At 41.3% G+C, this 16,929-nt stretch overlaps 1 long non-coding RNA gene across 3 annotated transcripts in view; it reads left to right on the top strand.

Moving 5' to 3' along the window:
* Gm32247 overlaps positions 1-14,145 on the top strand; it is a 39,917-nt gene extending 25,772 nt beyond the window's left edge. For all 3 annotated transcript variants that reach the window (XR_003956339.1, XR_001785334.1, XR_003956338.1), the window contains one exon: positions 13,823-14,145. This is a non-coding gene — a long non-coding RNA (predicted gene, 32247). The remainder of the gene's footprint in view (positions 1-13,822) is intronic.
* Positions 14,146-16,929: the final 2,784 nt, after the last annotated feature.

Here is a 16,929-nt window from a genome sequence, read left to right on the forward strand (position 1 = left end):
GCCTTTTGACAATGCCTAGGTGGGAGCACTCTTAGTTGGCATTCTACTGTCCTCAAGGTTCTCCAAGCTACTACTTTGCAATTCAAATTGTCATTTTCTGTGACAAATAAAGTTACTCTTATTTTCCTGTCAATGTTTACCCACTCCATTCTTGGATGGAAGATAGGAAAGTTGGAGACAGGAGATCATATCTATCTACTGAAGAAAATACCTTGTCATGAATCTCTCTCTCCTTCCCTCCATCTATCCCTTCTTCCTCCTCTCCCTTCCTACCTTCACTCTTATCTTCTTCCTTCTTTCTTGTCCCTCCTTTCTTCTTTGCCCCTTCTATCTCTCTTCCTCCTTTCCCTCCCCATCTTCTCGGTTAGGGTGAGTGAACCATTTTCCCACAGGCCTGAGAGAGACCTCTGAAAAAAAGCTAAGGCAAACTTTTCCACTTTTATGTTGATGATCTAAGATATTTTCTCACAGTAACAGAAAGCTTACTAATACGAGCAGTTAATCCAGCCATGCTCTCCAGTGATAGATGAATTCTCTTCAGTGTGGTTCTTTCTAAGGCTAAGTAAAATGGTAAGAGAACAGATGTTCTCGGATCAGGTTCTGTGACTTTTCCTAAAGAGATGGGAACAAATGAATATTTAACTAAGATAGAACACTGATGACAGACCACAAGAACAGTTCTAGCCCAGTCTAGTGAAACAGTGAGTTTGCTGAGATTTACTACAGGTTAAGTGGGGTCACTTACAGGTGACTCAAAAGCAGTTATATAACCAACAGGCCTGATCCAGTACAGGTGACAATTCAAACGCTGCATCCCTGGACCTCCCCTGCATGACCTAGAGGCAACTCATGGTCATAGAAGCTCTTCTCCCCAGAAATAGTTCTTGCTTATACCTTAGGGAGAGGCATTGAACATCTTGTAGCTCCTCGGGAGTTACATATGCTTCCTGGGCCAAGTATGTTTTGTTTTCTTGTTTTAGTCTTACGAGGTTTTTCTTTGCCCTCCTAGAAGGAAATGGCCACTACACCGCAGGACCTGAGTGAACCCTGTAATTAAAACAGCCAGAGAGAAGTAGCCTTGATACCTACTGCTGCAGTATGAATGTAAATGTTTGCCATAGTATGGTATTTAAACACTTTGTTCCCCAAATTGATGGGACTGCTTGGGAGGTTTAAGAGGTGTGGCCCTGTTGAATGATGCCCTGGAGGTGGGCTTTGAGACTTTAAAGACTCCAGACATTTGGATGTCACTTTCTCTGCTTGCTGTTTGCAGTTTAAGATGTCAGCCTGCTTCTCCAGCCACCATGCCTATCACCAAGCCTGATGCTCTCCCACCAGGTGGTAATGAACTCCTATCCCTCTGGAACCATAAACCCAAATAGCTTCTTTCTGGAAGTTATCATAGCAATAGGAAAGTAACTAATGTGCCTTCTGTTGTTCCAGAGGCTCTGCTGTCTAACTTTAATCACTGCCCTTCAGTTTTGTGAGCAACTCAATAAATTCATTTTTACTTACACACAGTAAAATTCTCCTGCTCTAGCCCAAACAACCCCTGACCAAGTTAATAGGCATATTTTGGAGCACATGACAATTCTGTGATTTTGGATCCCCTTAGGATGGGTTACATTACATACTCAAAGATCCTCAGCTTACTACACCAGTGTGGCTGAATGTAATTGCAATTGACAGAAACTTGAAATCCAAGTAGCTTTAGGGAGAAGGGCATTCTCCTTGGCTGTTGTCACTGGAACAGGACTTGCTGTTGGCATGACCTAATGATGCCCTCAGCAAAGAACCTGGTTTTAGTTTGTTTGTTTATTTGTCTTTATTTTTCAAGTCAGGGTTTCTCTGTATAGCCCACACTGTCCTGGAAATAGGTTTGTAGACCAGACTGGCCTTGAACTCACAGAGATAGGCCTGCTTTTGCTTCCCAAGTGCTGGAATTAAAAGTGTGAACCACTGCTGGCCAGTTGTTTGATTGTTTAGTTTTTTTCCTCTCATCTCTGTTTCTCCCCTATCTCTAGGACCTTCATTCTGATGCGGCTACTGTGGGTCAAGCACAGCCACCCATGACTCCTTTGGTGCTTCCTACTGGTTAGGATGTTGATGGAAATAGATAACCTCTGTGCTATGAGTGCCAGGGAAAGGCCCAAGCCCATCTCTTGTTGGCTTGAGCTGGATCCCAAGTATTCCAATCTGGTTTCTATTGATGTGATAGAATACTGATCAAAAGCAACTTGAGGAGGAAGGGGTTTGTTTGGGTTATACTACCATATCACAACCCATCATTTAGAGAAGTTGAGCAAGAACTCAAGGTAGGAACCAGGAAGCAGGAACAGAAGCAGAAGCCAGGAAGGGATGCTGCTTACTGGCTTTCTTCTCCTGGCCTTTCTTACATAGCTCAGCTCTACCAGACTATGGAGGGCACTACCCACAGTGGGCAGGGCCTTCCCACAACAATCACTAATTAAGAAAATGCACAATAGATAGGACCACAGGCCTTCCTGGTAGAGGCAATTCTTCTCTTCCAAGGTATGTTTAGGTTTGTGTCAAGTTGACAAAGACTAACTATGGCACAAGTCCATCCCTGAATCTTTGTGGTTCAGGAGACAAAGGTCTTTTGGGGGGTGGAAACTGAACACCACTGCCTGGTCTGACAAAAGTAGCAATTCCTCTTGAATTATGAGTCTAGGAAAACATTCTCTCGAGGGGATGGCTCAGTTATTTTTTTATTTGATTTTTGTACAAATAAAAAATGTCTGTTAAAAAATTCATCCACCTGTTAATTTCTGAATCTTGTGTGATGAGCATCACTATTTTTCATCCTACTTCACCATTGTACTGTGTGTGTACACATATATGTGCCTTCATGTGTGTATGAATGCATATACATTGTGTATGCTAGCTATGGAGACCACAGGTCAACACTGGGTGTATTTTCTCTAGTACCATCTACTTTGTTTGATGAGACAGGGTGTCTCAGAGACTTGAAACTTGCCACATAGGCTGGGCTCACTGGCCAGTGAGCTCCAGGGATCTGCTACCTCCTCAGCCATGGAATTATAAGCATGCACCACATGTCTGGCTTTCATTATTACATAGTTAATTTTTGTTGTCTCTCTGACTTTTTTCACTGCTGGTAGTACTTATATGTAGCCTTCTTGCTTATGGCACCTAGTTCTTTGTTTTAAGGTAACATTACCACAAAATTTATGCTTTACATAAATCATGTTGCTTTGTCTGATGTGCTTGTTACATTTACAGGGATAAATAATTTTAGCATCAATCCCATTATGATTCAAGTCATTGAGTTGCTCACTAATCTGGATTGCTTGAGTGCTTTTTGTGGCATTATTCTTTGAAATTTTCTTACAAAAAACAATGAATAAATCCCATGGTTCTGGCAAATACTTACTTATGCTTGTGAGTGTGTGTGTGTGTGTGTGTGTGTGTGTGTGTGTGTGTGTGTGTAGAGTCGCTTACAGGATATGGTTCAAGTTTCCAACCATGGCTGTTTCCTGATGGACAGGCCAAGGATTTAGTAGTTGTTCAGTCCACCAGACTGGACGTCACAGCAGTTCTAATCTAGTGCTGGAGTCACAGGATAGTCCTAGAGAGCTGCTGGTCTCCAGTCTAACTGGGAATCCCAAAGAAGTAGGTTCTTATACAAGCAAAGAAATGCCTCAGCAACAGGATAGATGAACTTGCTATCAAGGTCAGGGTGGTCCTTTCATGTGGGCTACCACCAGAAGGTGTAGTCCAGATTTAGGGTGGGACTTCGGTCCTCAGATGATCCAACCAAGAACATCCCTCAAAGACCTGCCTAGCTGCTTGGGTTTTGTTGATTCCAGATGCATTCAAGTTGACAACCAAGGTTAGCCATCACAGCAAGCAATATTGACAATTCTTTCCTTCTTGATTCTTTGATAAATTGCTGGTTCTTCTAGCTCTCTCCCCATTAATTTCCTGCTTCCTTTGTTATTCGCTCATCTCCTTTAAAAAATTTAAATAGTATGACCCTCCAAGATTCTGATCACATCCCTTTGCTCTTCCTACATGTCCCACGCACTCATGAGATCTTCTGCGGTAGGCAAGCACAGGGCATGTCTTCTGGACTTAGGTTATGCATAACAACACACTGGGTGGCCTTGATCCTTTGCCTATATGTACTATGTACTCTCTCAACAGTGTGTCTAGTCACCTTGGCCTCTCTATCTGCATCATTCTATAGTCACAGCCCTCCATAAACACTGGGATAAGTTTCTTCTCTTCAGGCAACAATCAAACTTAATGTCTGTTGAAACATATACCCAGTGTTTCTATCCATGTATAACAAATGGTGAAGCCAGTCTCTCCAAAACTGGTTTTGGGTACATATGTAACAAGGCAAAACCTTACGTGCCTTAAGTGAACATTTGGGGAGAATTCCCTAGTTTTCCATCTTGTCCTTATGCATGTATATGATTAAAATCAGATGCAACATGGGAAGAAAATTTATTATGTGACAATGTACCAATCAAAATACAGACTATTGTCTATGCTATACCTCCTACAGCTAAAGCCCTCCTTCTCTTCACTGCCATAAAAGGAATCTCTGAGTAATGCTGTGGCCCTTGAGTATTTTTGCGTGTGGTACACCACTCTTCTCTGGGGCATGTTGATCCATCCAATTGCTTTGCTAAAAATATTGTTTCTTTGCCACTTTTGAAAATTGGTATAAACCTTGGTTTCAATTCCTTGAATAAGAGGCTAAAAACCATCTGAGCAGTGATGGTGCACACTTTTAATTCCAGCACTAGGGAGGCAGGACAGGTGGATCTATAAGGGTTCAAGGCCAACTTGGGTTACACAGAATCTCCATCTTGGAAGAAAAGAGGCCAAGATCCACGAGACTCCCAGACCCTCACTTGCATATTTCCTGACGTCAATTAAAGCTGGCCCGTCTTCAGAGTATCCCAGATTTCCAGTCACAACAGCTGGTTGACTTCTGTATGCACATTTCTATGCATTCCCAAGATACCACCCAAATCTGAACTCAGAACCTTTCCCAGAAATCCTCCCCAGCTCCTTATCATCACCTCAATGCATTGCTTATGTTTCACCTGAGCAGGTTTTCCAGCCACCCATAGCCACAGCCACATCTCCTGGGTTCATTCCAAGCACATCTAGTTAGTTCTAGGTGAGCAAAGGTCTGTCTTAAAGGGATAAATAGTAAATAGTTTAGGCTCTGTTGGCCAAGCAGGAAAACATATAGACACTCAGAAGGTACTTGTGTAAATGTATAAACAAGCTATTTAAACCAATGTGACATTTTTTGTTGGCTGCCCAAGATACATGTGCATCTACATGACCCGTTCCCTCCCTCTCTATTGTCATTTCGTGTCTTTCTCTGCCTCCCGTTCATTGCCCATCACACTCTCATCCCGTTTTCTCCCATCACATCCTATGCTGTTTCCTGCCTTTCAGCCTTGCTCTTTTTCTTTCTCTGCCTGGCATAGTTTCCCCCTTTTCCAAGTCTGTTGCGGCCGCCAGCAGCTCGCAACGTGAACGGTTCGACTGAGAAGGCCGCTCGAGCTGTAAGAGAGGAATCTAGACGGGGCGGAAGAAAGAATGTAGTCAAGACAGTTACTCTGATCAAGGCTCAAATTTTATTGTTGCGACACTAGTTATGAAGGAAGGGGGAGGGGACCCGATTCCCGCCGAATAATCTCTGGTCCAGTAGAAAGGTGCACGGGTGTGGCTCCGCAGGTTCCAGCAGTGGGCGTGGCAGAACGAATGAGCAGGAAGCTCCACCCCTGAGCAAGCAGGTTTCAGGCTGGGGGAGGGGAGACTACATCTCCTCCCTATTATTAACAAAATAAAAAAAAAAGAAAAAGCTGGCCTGAGGGGGGAAAAATTATCTATGCTCAATAGTTCTGCCTGGAATCTAGGGTTAAAGAAAAAACTTGCTTCACTGGGATTCTTTAACTTTTCTTATGGTAAACTGTATCTGGCTTAAGACTGTCCTTTCTAGTAAACAACTAACTGAAAGGCCTGGAGCTGCAGACTCTGACTTTATAATGCTAATTAGTACTTGGTAGGTAACTTTCTAGTTGAATTTTAAGTAGGGCGTTGGAACTCTGGCTAAGTTTGACTGAACGATGTGAAAATAACACTAAGTTGAATTCCTCCGCATTTTTGGAAGATAGGTGGGAAACAGGGAGAAGGAGTGACCGGCTCTTGTAGTACAAGGCCAATTGGCTTTTTTATTTGGGTGGGAGGCAGTGAAGGGCTTGCCCTTTCAATAGTACGTCTCCAATCTCTCTCCCCCCTATTAATTAAGTTAAATAAGGCAACGCTTAACTGAGGTGATCAAATGATTTTCTCATCCGTAGATGAGTGGGCTTTTAACCTTGGCTTGGGTGGACATGGACCCGATTCTTTTCGTGGGTAAAACCCACACATGTGGCTCTTGGTACCTTTTGGGGAGGCGAGGTAGAGCCGGAGAATATTTTTTATTTTTAACCAAAATTTGGTACCAACCTCTTTTAAACTGGGTTTATCTCACAGGAAACTCAGAAATGGTCAAGCCGGACCTTCTCTTGCAGTAAGTATCTCTGCACCAAGCGGTGCCCATACTGAATTTGTACAATCACAAACCAGTATGCACAGTTTTGAGTGCTGTGCAGCTCTTAAAGGAGAATTATCAACCTCAGAATTAGTAAAGCCTAAGCAAGAATTATGTCGTTAGTAACACCACGATTTGTGGCTAAAATAGGAGCTGGAAGTCGTTTCTCCTCATCCCTGTTTTTTCCACAGCCTATTGAGCTAAGGACACCTTGCAGTAACAGCAAGGGTGAAAAGCCAGAGGTCAGCTAAGGGGCTAAGCCTGTCTATCAAAATAAAAACCAATCTTTATTAATATGGAAATATCTACTCTTCTAGCCCTCTAGGTAAACCTAAATTTTTAACTCAGACTGAAAACCACGTGCTGGAAATGTCCTGAGACTGGGGGTAACAGCTGCCACCTGTGTGCTCTAGGGGGGCAGGGATGCACATCCACTGGTCCGCCTCGGGAATGTTGATTTACCTGCTTGAAAGACAAAATCTTGAAAGACAGTGAGAAAGTAGGAAAGCAGAACTTTTTTCGGGGAAGTCTAGGTACTTTATTTAAATGCAAATTGTAAAGCTGAGGCTAGTCTCCTGCCTCCTGTCGGGAGCTGGTTCAGAGAGTAGCTGGAGACACAAACAGCTTTGAGAGCTGTTGCTCTCAGCTGAATTTTAAGCACAAAAGGAATTTTAGTCTTTAGAACGATACTTACCAGAAGAGTCAGAATCTGTGTTCATCTGACGAATTAATCTCTCTGGCAGCCACCGCGCTCCATCTTCATCTCATGAAAAAACACAAACTGAGCCCCTACCCCAAATTAGAACTGGATCTGGACCCTTCTATTCATTAGTCAGGGGGTCCTTCTATTTTACCAATGCATAAGAATTAGAAGTAACTGGATGCCAGTGGCGATCCGCTGCAGACTGGCCCTTGATATCGGTGTGCAAGAAATTTAGGACAAATAAAGTGAAGGCAAGGTGGGCCTTTGGTGACCTTGGGGGATATAGCTGACCCTCTTTTGTCTTAAAAAGCCAATTTTTTAAGGTGCGATGAGCACGTTCAACTATTCCTTGTCCCATGGGGTTGTAAGGAATTCCAGTTTTATGTTTAATACCGAATTTTTTACAGAATGAAATAAAGTTTTTACTGGAATAAGATGGCCCATTGTCTGTCTTAATAAGTTTAGGCAATCTCATGGCATTAAATGCTTGTAGGCAATGATCAATTACGTTTTTTGAAGCTTCTCCTGTATGCAGAGAAGCAAAAAGAAATCTTGAACAAGTATCAATGCAGACATGTATATATTTTAGTTTTCCAAATTCTGCATAATGGGTTATATCCATTTGTCAAATATGATTAGGCATAAGGCCTCTAGGATTAACTCCTAGATGCGGCACTGGAGATAAAGTAATACATTTAGGACATTGTTTTACGATCATTCTCGCTTGCTCTTTTGTGATCTTATGTCAGAGTCTTAGGGTATGGCTAGAAAGATGAAACCTTTCGTGATCACGTTGGGCCAAAGCAACCCGATCTGAAACTAAGGCTTCTCCTATTAGAGCTCTGTCAATGCGATCATTACCCTCTGCCAGAGGTCCAGGAAGACCAGAGTGAGACCGTATGTGGCCAATATAAAACGGATTTTTTCGGGCGAGAATGATGTTTTGTAATTCTGAAAATAAAGATCCTGACGGCGTATTGAAGTTAAACGTACCACAGGTTTTCAATAAGGGCACTGACTGAGCAACATATAAACTGTCAGTAAAAATATTAAAAGCCTCATGCACAGACTGAAAAACCTTCAGTACTGCTGTTAATTCGGCGAGCTGAGCCGAGAGACCAGGAGTCTCTACGATAACCTGTTGATTACTAATAAGATATCCAGCTCGCCCTTTAGAGGAGCCATCAGTAAAAATCAATAGAGCATTATTTAAAGGCTGTAAGGAAGTCATCTTAGGAAATATCATATCATGCACATTTAAGAATTTTATCAACCTATCTTGGGGGTAGTGGCTATCTAGAGTTCCTTTAAACCCTAATTGCGCAAGCAACCAATTTGTACTATGCTGTTTCAGCCAAGTGTCCTGACTCACGCTGTAAGGCTGGACAATGATATCTGGCTCCTTTCTAAAATAAGTCAATGCCTGCCTTTTTCCAGTGATAATCATCTGAGCCACTGCTTCGTGATATGGCAAGATATTACGTTTGGGAGAAATCCTCGAATGTATCCACATTATAGGAAATTTTTGCCATAGCAATCCCGTAGGCACATGAGTCGTATTAAAAATTAACAGGTGCAGCGGCAGGGAGTAATCTATGTAAGTGACAAACTGTTCTTCAATAGCCTTTTCTACTAGCTGTAAGGCCAGTAATCCTTCTGAGGTTAGGGATCTAGGGGAAGTGGAGGATGTGCTCTGAATTAACTTGCTAGGTAATTTAGAATATAGGAATCTCTAACATTGGACTGAATATTAGACCAGTCTAAGATTGAGTTAGAAGAGCTGGTCACACTGAAGAAAAGAGAAAAATCATTATGACTCTATTAAATGACTAATTTTACTAAGTCTGAATATACAGTCTCTGATGTACTATTGTCATAAAGTTAAAAGGCTAGAAGCTAGTCTAAACTGGAAAAATGACAAGTAAGGATGGATCTAAAACATGAATTTAATTTAGTTTTTTAGTCAATTTAATCAGGACATGAGTCAACTTACCTACCAGCTCGTCACACGAATTTACTAATATGCTTCTGCAGCGTTCTGTGGAGAAAACCTGTTTTTCCCTTTTTTAATAAGGTAGCTGTTTTAGGATCAATCTATAAGCCAATAAGTAGATCCCTTTAAGATACTATAAAGCCTTTATTAAACTCTTTGACATTAAAATATTAAATTTTGAAAATAAAGGTAAGACTTAGATAGTGTGCATGGGAATGCACTAAATAGTATGCACGGGGATACAATTTCTCTCTTTTTGTCTTTTAAGAAGTTAAAGTTTTAAAATTTTACAATACCTACTTTTGAATTAATAACTAGTTGACAAAATATTTTAAATACATGGCTGTAAAGGGGCAGTGACTAATTGCACTTTTAATCAATTTTCTTAAGGAGCAGTTGTAACTAGAAGGCTTGTAAAGTTATTAAGAGTTACATGTGCATAATTTATTTATTAACTAGAAATATGCATAAGCAATTGTAAATTTGAGAATTAATAGTATCTGAGGGATGAACAATTTAAGCAATTGCGAGCTCAGAAATATGGCATTGACTATTAATATACAAATTAAGGTTTGATTGTTTAGCATTTTAAAACACCATCTACAGCACACAACTAGATCATCTGTGCTGGAACAGGGGAAACTGTGTCTTAAGACTCCGCCCCACAGAAGCTAGTTGGGCCCACATGGGCCAACGATTGGCTGGGAGGATGAGAAAAATGACTTTACAATAATGTTTTTTTTTTGGCCAAAGAATTGTTTTGGGCACAACCAATTTTTAATTACCAATTAATAACAATTATAAAAGCTTTATTTTTTGTAGAAACTTTTGTAGTAAACTAAAACCCTAAGTAATAAAAGGATATTGTCTCTGAATCTTTTGGGTGAGAGCAAGGATTTAAGGTAAACTTCAAGAAGCATTAGTTAATAAAATACTTTTTACTTAGGAAACAATATACACTGAAAGATTAAAACTCTTGGCTTCTTGTATAGAAGCAGAAACAATAAAATTTTTTCTTACATAATGTAAAGTTACATTAGCCATACTTAGAGGCAAAATTTTCTAGTGATTACAGTTCACTAGAATCAAAACTCTTTGAATTTAAGTCTTATTTTAAACATCTGAATAGATCTGCAACACTGTTAAAAAGAATTTCTCTTGAACACAGGGAAAAATTTTTTTCAGGCACTGTTTGCAAAACAAAAGAAAGGCCACAAGCCGCTCTGGGGCTGCCCAGAGCCCTGTATTGACTCAAACGTGAAACACTTTTTAATCTGAGCATCTTGGCCCTCCTGTAATAAGGACCGATTTTAGAGAAACAATATAACTGTCTACGCCTCTAAATTATGATACTCTTTCTTAAGATGACTTACAGTTAAAACGTTCTTCACAACTTTAGTGTTGTGAAAAAATTGCCTGTACTACAGTTTCCTGCCAGGCAGCAACTATAACCAAACTGTTTGTCTAATCTATTCACAAAGACAAACATAACTAGATAACTCTGTCACAGTTTTGTATGAAGTGAGCTGTATGAGCGCTCTCATAAGATGATTACTCTTGTAATTATCTTAATTACAGTATACAGGTGAATTAAAGATCTTAAATTTGAAATCAAACTGCAAGCTGCAGTCAATGGAACAATAGCAGTTTTAACCATAATTTTTAAGTTTTTGTGCAAGGTTAGGATAATACCTGTAACCTTGGGAAAGCAAAACCCAAGTTTAAAACAATTTATTATCTTTAAAATCAATATTAGAAGCATTACTATCATATTACGAAGTTTGGATGTCAATTAATACCTATGAATACCTATTAAAGCAAGCTTTAATGCTTTAATAAAGAGACATTGCTTTAAATCTTATTTTAAATTTTACTATTTAGGATACGAACAACATTAATTATTACCTAAACTAGAAATATCTTTAGAGACCCAGCCTCTTGGGCTGCCTTATGCCATGTGTCGGAAGGACTCTAAACTTGAGTTATCAAATTTAACACTAACCATCTGTAGCAATGTAACAATTATTAATCTTAACCAACAACTTATGAGCTGATTGTGAAAACACTTAGAGCACATTACCAATAAAAAAGAACTAAATGAAGCAGTTACATTTAGACCAATCAGAGAATAATAATTTTTGTAGCTACAATCATAAAATAAAAAACACTTTACCATTGTCAAACACATTAATCATGAACCATTTATTAGCTTTTTTACTCTGAAACTTAGAGGCTGTGCACTCGCCCTTATTTCCTAAAACGAACAGTTTTTCCAGCAGGGGCCCTCTTGCCACGTGTCTGATTCCTGGCTGAAACATGTGGCAGCTCTCGGCTTTGCAGATAAAGTTTTTTATACCATCTTTATTATCCAACACAAAACATAGAACATTCATTCATACAGACTGGACACGAACATACATGAATCGAACACGAGAACAGATTGGTGCACCGGACATTAGACAAGACACAAAAGGTAACAGAGTACTCCTGCTATAAGGCCCAGAGAGATATTTCTCTCTGCTTTTTGGGACATTTTCCTCCCTTATGATGCATTTTTTATTAACTGGGGCAATCTGCCTATTTCTTTTAATAAACCCTTTCTTTTCTCACACCTCATGTAGCTTCGGAGAGCTACGGCCTACCGCCTGATCCATGACTTTAAACCCTTTCTTCTTCCACCTAAGCAGCTTCCTAAAAAGCTGCGGCTAACCTGCCTGTTTCCGTTTCTAGTTCCGATTAACACGCTGCTGACCCAAGCAGAACCAGCGTTGGGTTAGCACTGATTCAAGCTTAATTCGTATCCTACCGCATCCTCAGCAACACTTTACAAAACTGAAATTTTAAGCTAGCGCTAGCATGTGTACCTGTCCGTTGCTTCGATGTCCGATACGAAGATCCTTTCCTGTGGAGCTCCAATGCAGCGTTCCTCTTAGCATCTCTCTGCCATTCTTCAGGTCCCTGTTCGGGCGCCAAAATGTTGCGGCCGCCAGCAGCTCGCAACGTGAACGGTTCGACTGAGAAGGCCGCTCGAGCTGTAAGAGAGGAATCTAGACGGGGCGGAAGAAAGAATGTAGCCAAGACAGTTACTCTGATCAAGGCTCAAATTTTATTGTTGCGACACTAGTTATGAAGGAAGGGGGAGGGGACCCGATTCCCGCCGAATAATCTCTGGTCCAGTAGAAAGGTGCACGGGTGTGGCTCCGCAGGTTCCAGCAGTGGGCGTGGCAGAACAAATGAGCAGGAAGCTCCACCCCTGAGCAAGCAGGTTTCAGGCTGGGGGAGGAGGAGAGACTACACAAGTCCACATCCATTTGCTACTCAACTTAAGGGCTCCTCATCTTTGAAGAGTCCACATATTTTCGTGTATTTCATGGTATTGAACAGGCTCCCCTCTGAGCTCCCACAATTCTTGTATCTGCTCCCTTCATCTTCAGCCTCATGGGGTACCATAACTCTTTGGTTTTGGTCTGTGGCTGTGTAACATGTGAATTCCTTGAGGAACAAACCTAGATCAGACTTTTTCTAAACGCTCAATAAGTAGCACAAGGCTTGACCCGAAGCTCACATCTAAGAAGTGCTGGTTGGTATGTAATTACCACACTACTCATTTCCCTTCGTATAGGAAGAGTATCATGCCATAAATGAATGTTCTGAAATACCAGTATTCCCTCCTACTCATGTACAGGGTCAATGTCCTACTTCTGACTGAGAGAGATCTTTTCTATTTTAATAGTCTAAAACTTTAGATAGATAGATAGATAGATAGATAGATAGATAGATAGATAGCCATTCCTTCAGGCAGTCTAATAATACCAAGACTGAGGATTCGCTAGCTGTTGGACTGCTGTTGAATGATGGGGTATGTCTCCATCCCAGCTGGCTTCTTCTCAAACCCCTTCCATTTGTCACAGAATCTGTAGATGCCAGACACAGAAATCCATCCCCCATATCTAGGGGAAAGCGTTCAACAAATAAGCCTGTAATGGTGAGATAGAGGACACACTTCCTAGCAAACAGATAACACAGGTAAAAGAAAATTTAACTTATGTAACAAAGTAAGTACAGGGAAACCAAGAAAACAGTTCGTCCACGATGTCAACCATTAAAGGCAGCCACTGATTTAAAAATATGGTAATGATTTTTCTATAATTTTCCTCATTGCTATGGTTCTGTTCATGCCATGTAATTTCTCATTTCCCCCCTACTACTTAACATTTGTCTACAGCATTCTTTCAGGCCCTTGAAAGTTTTTGCAAATGTTATTTGAAACAATTATTTAATGATCATTGAATGCCTTTACATTATGACGGTCATTATCACTACTCCTTTGGTGGAAGCATGGCATCCAAAATAAAACAAGGTAACTTAAAAGCCTTGAGTTTCTAACCCTCTGGTTCTGATTAATGCATTAGTCAAATTTATTTCTCTTCGTATTGACATAAGCAAGAAACTAAATGTACAGTTAGATATAGGGCTGGAATAAATGAGCAGGCAATTTCATTTATCCTTTGTTTTCCAGAGAGGAAAATAGACACAGAGAACTGCTGATCTGTCCTGGAGGTCACAGCCATGAATCCACTACAGTCAACACAGAGCTCTTTCCAAGAAGTGCCATCCGAGGCCATGCTGACTCAGGGACAGACAGCAAACTGCTGCTGAGCTGGGCATCTTCCTTTTCCAGTGTCTCAGCATCAGTCGTGTCTGAGACTGTGGGGCCAGTCCAATGGCATTACCTATGTGCCCTCCTTTCTGCTTCTGCAGGGAAACCAGCAAGTAATCCTCATGTCTCCCTACAATCTCCCTAAATATTGTACTCTATGAATAAACATGTGGACAAAAATATTCACCGTTTAACCTGTCTGATTTAATAGTGATACCCCTATTGAATCCAGCTCATTTGTGCATGGATTTCAACATAGTTTACCCTTGAATGAAATGTTTATGTCTTTGTTTAGATAAGGCCCCTTGAAGCCTAGGCTAGCCTCCTACTTATTATGTATCTAGTCTAGCCTTGAACTCTTGCCTTCAGTTCCAAAGTGCTGAGATGACAGACAGGCATGGGCCAGCATCCCGGTTTTTTTGTTTTTGTTTGTTTGTTTGGATTGTTTTTTGCTGCTGGGGCTCAGTCCCAGGGCCTCATGCATGCTAGGCGAACACTGTATGTAGAGCTATCTACCTTTGGAATCCTGTTTGATAGTCTTTAGAAATCACCACCACCACTACCTCATCATCATCATCATCATGAGAGGGAGAGAGAGAGAGAGAGAGAGAGAGAGAGAGAGAGAGAGAGAGAGAAATAAAGACCAAGGTAAAGAGGAAAGTCCACTTGGGCTAGAATACCTGTGAGCCAAAAGGGAGAGGTTTTTGTGTCTGTCCTCTATTTAAGAACAAAGGTGTAAGGAGAACTAGACAACAGCACCCCCCCCATACTAACAGGCAGAATACTCATGTTTATTTGTCATGGCCACCAAGATTCCTGGGAGGTAATGGGACCATATGCTGCCCTTTGAGGGGTGTAACCATGCTGGATCATTATGCTTACTGGGAGCAGTAGATGGCTGTACAGCATATTAAGTTCTAATCTTGACTTTGAAATGAAAATTGATGTCAGTTTTGCCCACCCCATCAAGCTGTTTCCAAATGCTAAACTGCACTGACTTTGAGAAACCTCTCCCACCTCATCTGTCAATGTCCCTTCATTGTCCAAGAGCTGACATAACATCAAATAAACCCCTTCCTGGCACACCTGCAGCTCCCCAGGACAGAACTTTCTCACTCGTTGAGCACCTATGAACTCAGAGATGCTTGAAATAATTACCAGAGGTGACAATGTTGGGTCTATGTTTCTGGGTAAAATGTCCCAGAGAAAGAGAGAAACCCAGCTCACCTTTACTATCACCCAAGGAAGACAGACCAGGAACTATTTGTCCTGGTAACAAGAACTCAGGCATCTCAAACTGAGAAACCTTACTCTCCACAGCTTCATGTCCCTCTAAGGGATCTGAGAGCAGAAGAATGAGGGACACATATAAGAACCAAGTCAGGATAAAGTCATGCCAATGGTCCTAGTTTAGTGAGTAATTACTGTATACCATTCGCTGGTTACATTCTTTACACTCACTGTCTCACTTGGAGCCTCCTAAAAACGTGAAGGGTAAGCCTATTAGCGTCATGTTCATCCTAGAGGACCAAAGGACACAGGCTAAGACATGTACTAACGTAGTAAGTGACCCATATCACTTACTATTGTCTATACTACATACACTTTTTGTTATCTAGCCATTCACTAAAGCAAGCACATTTACTATATGTCTACTACAAGCACTGTCCAGGGATGATGAGTGAAAGGCAATTTTGGCTTTCAAGGAGCTTTACAAGTATTTTATTCCTTGGGATAAATTAAAAAGAGAACTGGTTATTCAAGATATAGAGGCTAGAGATATAACTCAGAAGACTGCACACTTGGTGCCCAGAGTTAATTTGCAGCAGTGGAAAAAGAAGGTACAGTGGTTGTATCAGTCTTAGCTATATGGGACATCTGAGGCCAGCCTGGACTACATAAGGCTTAGTTCCCAGTACCCACATGGTGGCTCACCTATGAACTCAGAGATGCTTGAAATAATTACCAGAGATGACAATGTTAGGTCTATGTTTCTGGGTAAAATGTCCTAGAGAAAAAGAGACCCAGCTTACCTTTATCATCACCCAAGGAAGACAGACCAGGAATTATTTGTCCTGGTAACAAGAACTCAGGCATTTCAACCCTCTATCACTCCACTTACAGCATCTACTGCCCTCCTGTTCTCCATAGGCACTGCACACATGTGGTATACATACATGTATGGCTAAAACACTCATACACACAAAATAAAATAAAGTAACTCTAAGAAGAGAAAAGAGCAGATACACATGGAATAAAATCTTAGATGAGCATGAAGTTCTGAGAGGTTACTAAAAAGAAGGGATGTCTAGATATTGGATGTCTAGGGTCAGGGAAGGTCTCTGTAAAGGTAGCATTTGAGTACAGCCTTTGAAGAAACAGAACTTAGCTATGGGAAGATCTTAGATCAGCGATTTTCAGGCAAGGGGGCCACACAGATGTAGGTCAGTGGACCATGAGAGGAAGCCTGGTAAGGATGAGCTAGGGCTTGACCCAGAGACCCAGTAGGGCCAGTAGCTTCACCTGCTCCTGACTCCAGGCCTCTGTCTCGTGGTGGCCACAGTCCCCAATAGAGAATGGTGGCTACCATGCCCACAAGTCCCTTCTTATGTAGATGAAGCATCTCAGGCCAAGCCAATAGGAAACACCTGCTGTCAGACCCAACCCATCCCAAAACTGTATATAAGATCCTATCCAGAAGAACTACTCCATTGTCTGAGAGCATCTGCCACACAAGAGCTGTTACTGTGCCTGGGAAGAAAACGGCTCTGCTCAGGGTAGCCAGGGCAGAGTCTAAGAGCAACAGACGCTGCTGGAGCAGCAGCACCAGGGCAGCCCTAGCATCACTTCCCTGATGTGGATAGCCCTAGTGCTGTTTGTATTTTGATGCTAATTCAACTTCGCCAAAAGGAGCTGCTGGGATGAGTGGTGAATCATGTACTCAGGACTTCATGTGACCCTTCTAA

Source organism: Mus musculus, chromosome 6, assembly GCF_000001635.26.
Source record: "Mus musculus strain C57BL/6J chromosome 6, GRCm38.p6 C57BL/6J".
Taxonomy (NCBI): domain Eukaryota; kingdom Metazoa; phylum Chordata; class Mammalia; order Rodentia; family Muridae; genus Mus; species Mus musculus.